Source organism: Taudactylus pleione, unplaced genomic scaffold (assembly GCF_031769625.1).
Source record: "Taudactylus pleione unplaced genomic scaffold, aTauple2 ptg000064l, whole genome shotgun sequence".
Classification (NCBI taxonomy): Eukaryota; Metazoa; Chordata; class Amphibia; order Anura; family Myobatrachidae; genus Taudactylus; species Taudactylus pleione.
Window position 1 is genome coordinate 15,313,936 of NW_028284466.1, and position 6,766 is coordinate 15,320,701.

Sequence of the window (6,766 nt, forward strand, 5' to 3'; positions counted from 1 at the left end):
AACAAATGGCTATTGAAACATATAATAATGCAGCATATAACTATTAAAAAAATTATAATAAAAAAACAAGTATGTTAAGTGGCGTAGGTATAATAAATAAATAAAATAAAATAATAAGTAAAGTCCAAGCTAATAGCAGCAGCTGTATAAAAGATCCAAGAATGTCTTTAATAATGGATGTCTCATAAATCCTTGCTGTATAAAGTCATGTAAAAAGACATGTCAGAGTTCAGTTTCCAAAAAAAGGTTTAAAACGTTGGTCGGTGCATGCACCTCCTACCTCCGTGTCAGTATAGGCAATGTCAGCATTCCTTACTGGTGTGTCGTGTATTGCCTCCTTGCGGTTAAATCCCGGTCCCGTTGGAGATGTTAGAGACCCATCCTGGGTGGGTCCCGTGGGGTAGCAGCCGGAGCGATGGAATCCTTCAGCTGCTGTAGAGGGATGTTACCGGCGGTGTGCGTGCACGTCTGTGTCACCGTCGGCTTCCCTCTTCCGGGTATTGTTCAGTACAGGGGGCGTGGCCTACGCATTTCGCCCATCCAATCAGAATGCGGGCTTCGTCAGGGCTGTGAGTGCGTGTCCTTTGTCAGTGATTTCCTTTTGTAGAGCTTTCTGCCCCTCCTATTTTGTTTAACTCATTCGTTGCTCACACTGCAGCAACATAAAGACGGTGGTGTGTTGTGTAACATGAGAAAACCTGGAATGAGTGTGTTACATAATGAGACTAAAAATGTTACATATAGATACATAGTAGGTTATCATACATATGTAAAGATGAGAAATGGCACTAAGATCTAATGGGGTAAATTAAAACATAGAAGATTTTTTATTAGGGATAAGCGAAGTTATGAATTATAAACTTCCCTATATGGATGTAGTGAAGTAATATATTTTCTAATTCTAATGTATGTTATTTTTCTTTTAATGGATTCTCTATTAGTTTTTCTGATTCAGATATATATTAATATTTCTTTTAATGGATTCTCTATTAGTTAAATGTTTCTAATTGATTTGGTTCATCCTTTTTCTTCTTGGCAAAGTAGATTTATTGGTGAAGTTGAATTGTGGTTCTTAGGGCCCTTGCATGATGATTATCTTCTAGCATCGTATTTCCACATTTAGGGAGCAAATGACATCATATTGAGGTTGAACTACATAACCTGATGTTCATGTGAGGTCTCCCATCACATTACTTGTCAGGCCCTACCCTGTTTAGCTTCCAAGTTCGGAAGTGGTTGGGCGGTGACAGGGTGGTATGTAAGTAGTGACCTCTAATGTGTCCCTTATCTCCCTGATTGGAAATTCCCTTACTAGTGATGCTCTTAGATACTACTTGGGGCCCTCTTGTCTTAGTCTTTAAGGAAATATGTAAATTCAAAATCGATATTCAGTCCTCTTGGTTTGAGCGTCTTGAGTTCATGAATCTATTTTGATTCTTCTTGCGACATTAACTTTATATAATCCCCTCCCCTCCAGGGTTTGTTTATTTTTTTAATAGCATGAAAGTGAAGTGTGCTTGGGTCCCCATTATTAACATTTTTATAATGGTTGGAGACACTATGGGCCTCTAATTTCTTCTCGATGTTGTTAATATGTTCCTTAATCCTTATATTGAGATTCCTTTTAGTGCTGCCTACATATTGTAGGCCGCAAGGGCAAGTCAGAAGATAAATCACCCCTTCGGTGTCACAAGTCATGGTTTCTTTAATCTTATAGTGCTTTTCCGTGATATTTGATGTAAACTCACACACTGATGAAGTTTGTTTTTTTCCGGTCGCTTTACATGCTTTGCATCTGTTACAGTAGTAAAATCCTGGATTCATTTTTTCCATCCAGGTGTTCCTAATACTTTTATTTTCTTTTATTGGCTTTAAATAACTTGTGGTTATTCTCTGTTTTAAATTTGGTGCTCTTCTATACACGAATTGAGGTTTCTTCTGTAAGAGATCTTTCAGGATGTCATCTTTTAGAAGGATATGCCAGTGTCTACGAATGATTTTTTCTATATCTTTAAAAATTGCGTGATGAAGAAGGGTCCATTTTCTTCCTTTCTTTTTGGTTTGTATTTAAGGAGAGTTGTTCTTTCTGTTGTTTTAGCTTCCAGGAGTGCTGTTTCTAAAAGTTCCGGATCGTAATGTTGATTAATAAATTTCTTTTTCAAAAGATCTGTCTGTTCTTCGAATACTTCCATTTTTGAGCAATTACGTCGTATTCTTTAGAACTGGCCTCCTGGGATACTTCTAATCCAATTCCTATGATGATTGCTTGTTGGGGGAATGAATTTGTGCATATCCACTGGTTTAGTAAAAGTCTTGGTTTGTATTGTGTCATTTTCTATATAAATGGTCAAATCTAGGTAGTCAAGTGAGCTGTTGCTCCAAGTCGATGTAAACTCTAGATTGATATTATTTTCGTTGATATACTTACTGAACATTTGCAGTTCTTCCAAACCCCCTTTCCAGATCATAAAGACATCATCTATATATCGTTGCCAAACCAATATGTATTGATTGAAAGGGTTATTGTGCCATATGGTATCATTCTCCCACTTTGCCATGAACAGGTTCGCGTAGCTAGGGGCAAATTTCGTCCCCATAGCTGTACCGCGAACCTGTCTGTAGTGGGAGCCGTTGAACCAAAAATGGTTGTGTGTTAGTATGAATGTTATACTTTCTATCACAAACTTGATCTTTTCTTCTGGAATTCCCAGTTCAAGTTCCATTATTGATTTTATGGCATCCACACCTTGTTGGTGGTCAATGCAAGTATAGAGAGATTTTACATCGTATGTGACCAAAAGGTAGCCTTCTCTCCATGTGGTCTTGTTCAGAATCTCCAAAACTTGAGTCGTGTCTCTTAAATAACTTTTTTGTTGATTACTAGTGGTTGTAGTGCCAAATCTACGAATTCTGACAATTTGGTGATGAGTGAGCCTATTCCTGAAACTATAGGACGTCCAGGTGGGTTATTGCATGTTTTGTGGACTTTAGGAAGGAAGTAAAATACAGGCATTCTTGGATAGTTTTGCTGGATGTATTCAAACTCTGTTTTGTAGAGAATCCCCTTGTCCCTACCCTCATGTAAGAGGTGGTTTAGTTCTTTCTGAAATTTTTCCGTGGGATTGTTTTTTAGAAGTTCATAGGTTTCTTTATCGGCCAGTTGTCTCAGAGCTTCTTTTTCGTAGTATTCTCTGTCCATTATCACTATCCCTCCCCCTTTATCTGCCTGCTTTATGACTATGGATTCATTCTCTTTGAGGTTTTTTAATGCTTCTTTGTCTTTCTTGTTGAAATTCGTTCCATAGTACATCTTCTTCTTTTTAAGGGTGCTTCTTCTTTTGCTCCCCATTAATTCCAGGTCAGTTTCTACTGCTTTTTGAAAAGCTTCTATCATTGCACCTTGTACGTGTTTAGGATAGAATGTTGATTTGTTCTTTAACTTGGTATGTATAGTGGTGGTTTCTTCATCTTCCTTTGATTCTTCCTTTTTGAAAAATTTCTTTATTGCAAGTTTACGTGTAAACTTGTGCAGATCTATAAATGTCTGGAATTCATTGAAGTCATTCTCTGGTGTGAACTTCAGGCCTTTTTTAAGGACAATAAGTTCTTCTTTCTTTAGGGTATAATTGCTGATGTTGAATATCCCTAGTTTTCTTTCTTCTTCTTCTTCTGGGACTTTGTCCTTACATCTGGGTTCGTGCAGAGTCTTCTTTCTTCCTCCTCTTTTTCCTCTTCTACACTTTCTGTATCAGTCTGTGGATGTTTTCTCTTTTGAGTGAGTTCCAGGTTCCGGTCTGGTGGTGTTCTTTCCTCGAGAAATTCTAAAAAAAGATTAAGATTTTCTTCTGGGTCATCTTGAAAAATTCCCTCTGTCAGATCTCCTTTGAGAACTTTTTCCTCTAGATTTCTCAGAATTTGCGTTGTGTGAGTTTCTTCTTGTGTTATTGCTTCCTTTATGCCTCTCCTGAAGCTTTCTTTTACTTTAGATGTATCTAAGGCACCTGTAATCATTTGATTGCCATATTCAAAATTCATCTCCCTATACGGTTGGTATACCCTTTTCTCCGCACCAACCCTTGGAGGGTTTCTTATTAGTGGTCTTTTAGTGGTGTAAGATCTTTTGTTATGGTTTTGATATTGGTAGTGATTAGCTTGATAAGTCTGTTTCTCTTGGTGAAATTGATTGCCTTTGTAACCCTGATGTATTCCTTGTGCCTTATTCCCATATCTTCTTATGTTTCCTTCCTGGTAATTCGTATTGCTATATATTCTGTTCTGGTATTTCTTTTGTTCCTTTACTGTTTCTTTTGTTTGGTTCCATTCTCTTTGTCCCGTCTTGTAATCTTCCGTATCTCTAGCGAGTTTGCGTTTCTTAATGTTGACTACTTCATTTTCTATTTTGATCAATTTCGTAATGGTCATGGCTTCTAATTTCTTATCGTCTTCCATTTCACTAATGGGTGTTAATTTCTCTTTAATATGGGTAATTTCACTATTTAAACTTTTGAGGGATTCAATCCGATCTTCTATAATCAGCTTGATCAAATTCATTGAACAATTATCCAATGTTTTGTTCCATTTTGTATGGAAATCGTTGCTAAATGGTTTGAAGGTTGGACGTTTAAATAGTCTCAAACCTCTTGGTACTAGATTATTGTCTATATATTTTTGTAGTGTATTGGTGTCCCACCACTGTTTGATTTCCACTATCATAGTTTTTTCCATTCTAAGATATAGATCACAGAAACCTTCTTCATTAATTGCTTGTGGTAATTGGCTTTCTGTGGTATCTGCTGAAAATATGGTCTCTAATCTTTGTACTCTCTCTCTTTTTGAGGTATGCATTATAGCTTATGTGTGCAACTGGCCGATAAAGAAACCTATGAACTTCTAAAAAACAATCCCATGGAAAAATTTCAGAAAGAACTAAACCACCTCTTACATGAGGGTAGGGACAAGGGGATTCTCAACAAAACAGAGTTTGAATACATCCAGCAAAACTATCCAAGAATGCCTGTATTTTACTTCCTTCCTAAAATCCACAAAACATGCAATAACCCACCTGGACGTCCTATAGTTTCAGGAATAGGCTCACTCACCACCAAATTGTCAGAATTCGTAGATTTGACACTACAACCACTAGTAATCAAACAAAAAAGTTATTTAAGAGACACGACTCAAGTTTTGGAGATTCTGAACAAGACCACATGGAGAGAAGGCTACCTTTTGGTCACATACGATGTAAAATCTCTCTATACTTGCATTGACCACCAACAAGGTGTGGATGCCATAAAATCAATAATGGAACTTGAACTGGGAATTCCAGAAGAAAAGATCAAGTTTGTGATAGAAAGTATAACATTCATACTAACACACAACCATTTTTGGTTCAACGGCTCCCACTACAGACAGGTTCGCGGTACAGCTATGGGGACGAAATTTGCCCCTAGCTACGCGAACCTGTTCATGGCAAAGTGGGAGAATGATACCATATGGCACAATAACCCTTTCAATCAATACATATTGGTTTGGCAACGATATATAAATGATGTCTTTATGATCTGGAAAGGGGGTTTGGAAGAACTGCAAATGTTCAGTAAGTATATCAATGAAAATAATATCAATCTAGAGTTTACATCGACTTGGAGCAACAGCTCACTTGACTACCTAGATTTGACCATTTATATAGAACACGACACAATACAAACCAAGACTTTTACTAAACCAGTGGATATGCACAAATTCATTCCCCCAACAAGCAATCATCATAGGAATTGGATTAGAAGTATCCCAGGAGGCCAGTTCAAAAGAATACGACGTAATTGCTCAAAAATGGAAGTATTCGAAGAACAGACAGATCTTTTGAAAAAGAAATTTATTTATCAACATTACGATCCGGAACTCTTAGAAACAGCACTCCTGGAAGCTAAAACAACAGAAAGAACAACTCTCCTTAAATACAAACCAAAAAGAAAGGAAGAAAAAGGACCCTTCTTCATCACGCAATTTAACAGTCAATTTAAAGATATAGAAAAAATCATTCGTAGACACTGGCATATCCTTCTAAAAGATGACATCCTGAAAGATCTCTTACAGAAGAAACCTCAATTGGTGTATAGAAGAGCACCAAATTTAAAACAGAGAATAACCACAAGTTATTTAAAGCCAATAAAAGGAAATAAAAGTATTAGGAACACCTGGATGGGAAAAAGGAATCCAGGATTTTACTACTGTAACAGATGCAAAGCATGTAAAACGACCGGAAAAAAACAGACTATATCAGTGTGTGAGTTTACATCAAATATCACGGAAAAGCACTATAAGATTAAAGAAACCATGACTTGTGACACCCAAGGGGTGATTTATCTTCTGACTTGCCCTTGCGGCCTACAATATGTAGGCAGCACTAAAAGGAATCTCAATATAAGGATTAAGGAACATATTAACAACATCGAGAAGAAATTAGAGGCCCATAGTGTCTCCAACAATTATAAAAATGTTCATAATGGGGACCCAAGCACACTTCACTTTCATGCTATTAAAAAAATAAACAAACCCTGGAGGGGAGGGGATTATATAAAGTTAATGTCGCAAGAAGAATCAAAATAGATTCATGAACTCAAGACGCTCAAACCAAGAGGACTGAATATCGATTTTGAATTTACATATTTCCTTAAAGACTAAGACAAGAGGGCCCCAAGTAGTATCTAAGAGCATCACTAGTAAGGGAATTTCCAATCAGGGAGATAAGGGACACATTAGAGGT

General features: G+C 37.0%; 1 pseudogene; it reads right to left on the bottom strand.

Moving 5' to 3' along the window:
• Positions 1-1,149: 1,149 nt before the first annotated feature.
• On the bottom strand, positions 1,150-1,268 carry LOC148534791 (5S ribosomal RNA; annotated as a pseudogene).
• Positions 1,269-6,766: the final 5,498 nt, after the last annotated feature.